The sequence below is a fragment of the Lactuca serriola genome, chromosome 6 (assembly GCF_051521515.1).
Source record: "Lactuca serriola cultivar US96UC23 chromosome 6, Lser_US96UC23_V15, whole genome shotgun sequence".
NCBI classification, from domain to species: Eukaryota; Viridiplantae; Streptophyta; class Magnoliopsida; order Asterales; family Asteraceae; genus Lactuca; species Lactuca serriola.
The window spans coordinates 159,836,666-159,838,706 of NC_136413.1; the positions used below are offsets into that span (position 1 = coordinate 159,836,666).

Below are 2,041 nucleotides of genomic sequence, written 5' to 3' on the forward strand. Positions count from 1 at the left end.
GTTATTTTGGATAAAATGCTTACTTACACAAATGACACTAAATACTTATGAACTCACCAGCATTTATACAAATGCTGATACTCGCTTTCAAAATAACTTGTATTCTCAGGTCAGCAATAGACATGTACATCCCAGGAGCTTTTGGTGAAGACAATTTAGTACCAAGTTGCACCTATATTATTACTTGTATTACTTTAATGTCTCTATGAAATGTAAAACTATTACTATTAATGCAATGGTTGTTGTACTTTGATTACTATACTGCATATGTTGTGATACTTGACATGACGTCATCCACCCCAGAACGTTTCCGCCGTTCCGGTTTTAGGGTGTGACAGTTCCAGGAGATCCAGCTTCTTGAAGAATGAATATGGCATGAGGTTCACACTTGCTCCCGAATCGGCCAAAGCATGAATGGTAGCCAAGTTACCAAATTGGCAAGGCAAAGTCAAGCTCCCCGGGTCACCCTTCTTCTTTGGTAGCTTATTTAGCATGGACGCTGAGCAGTTCTCATTAAGAACTACCTTTTTCACTTCCTCCATCTTTCTTCTATTCATGAAAAGTTCCTTAAAGAATTTTGCATACTTTGGCATTTGTGCGACAACTTCGATGAAGGGTATGTTGATTTGAAGAGCTTTAATATGATCTAGAAACTTCTGGTACTCCTCTTCCTGCTTTTCTCTCTTAGCTCGGGCTGGTTATGGCAATAGAGGCTGTAAGGGCTTTTCAGGAATCTGATTCTTCAAATTTGGCTGTGGACTCGTCGAGTCCGTATTCTGGACTCGGCGAGTAGGCTCTGTTCCATGAAGATTTTGATTTTGGTCTTGAGTTTCTGCATCCTCCTTCTGCAATTCCTTGGGTGCTTCATTCTGAATAGGGGGCCAGAGGAGTGATTATCTTCCCACTTCTTGTTGTGACTATGTTTATGTGCGCGCCTCGTGGGTTATTTTCGGTTTTACTCGGAAGTTCGTCCGGTGATCTTTGGTTGATTTGTTGAGCAAGTTGCCCCAGCTGCGTTTCTATGTTGTGGATAGATGCTTGCTGGTTTCTAAGCATGGTTCTTGTTTCTTGAATTGCAGCATCATGATCACTATGTCTCTTTTCTGAAGCAGCTACAAATTTGGTAAGCATTTCTTCCAAAACTTGGTTTTCTTTCTTGTGTCGGCTCCTCCTTTTGGTAAAAACCTCTTCCTTTCTGCCTGTACTTCTCCTCCTTAGTCTTCTTGTACTCTTCATAAGGGAGCCACTCTTTCTTTGGTTTTCGCCAATCTTCATCATATCGGTCCCCACATGAGTAACATACTTCCACTTTCTTGTTGCCATTTTCATCTAAGTCGCAGTCTCTAGTAAGATGAGGCCCATTGCAGTTTTCACACCCCACCCGTATAGCATGTATCGTTTGGTCCATTTTGTCCATCCTCCTATCCATCTTTTTCAACATGGCCATCACTGTTGATAAGTCTTCTGAAGCTGCATAGGCGGACCTCCTTGTTTCATAATTTCTTGGATTATGGTATTCTCTAGAATGCTTAGAGAATTCTTCAATTAGCTGCTTTATCACTGAGGTGCCTTCTTCGTAAGTGGACCTTGCGAGTAAAGTAGTTGCCTTGTTGTAAAATTTACTCCATCATAAAAGATGGAGACTTGCTGACTATTGAGGTCGTGATGTGGGAAATTCCTTAGCAAGCTCTTGTACCTCTCCCAAGCTTCATATAGTGACTCTCCAGCTTGTTATTCAAAATTAGCTATGGCTTTCTTGAGCTTGGATATCTTGGATGGTGGGCAGAATTGATCAATGAACTATTCTTTCAGTTGGGCCCATGTGGTAATGGATCCGAGGGGAAGTGACTTGAGCCAATCCTTTGCAGCACCCTTCAAAGTAACCGGAAGCATGCGAAGTAGCTGAGTTTCCCGAGGCACGTTGGGAACATTGAGATAATCAGCTACATCATTAACTTCATCCAAGTGCTTGTAGGCGTCTTCGTGATCTTTGCCAGTGAAAGAGATTTCTTTAAGTAAAGCTAGGATATGACCCTTGAGC

General features: G+C 41.8%; 1 non-coding gene across 1 annotated transcript; it reads left to right on the forward strand.

The window, feature by feature from the left end:
* The first annotated feature begins 1,657 nt into the window (after positions 1-1,657).
* LOC145060823 (small nucleolar RNA R71) lies at positions 1,658-1,764 on the forward strand. Its single transcript, XR_013687006.1, has one exon. It is a non-coding gene; the product is annotated as a small nucleolar RNA R71 (small nucleolar RNA).
* Positions 1,765-2,041: the final 277 nt, after the last annotated feature.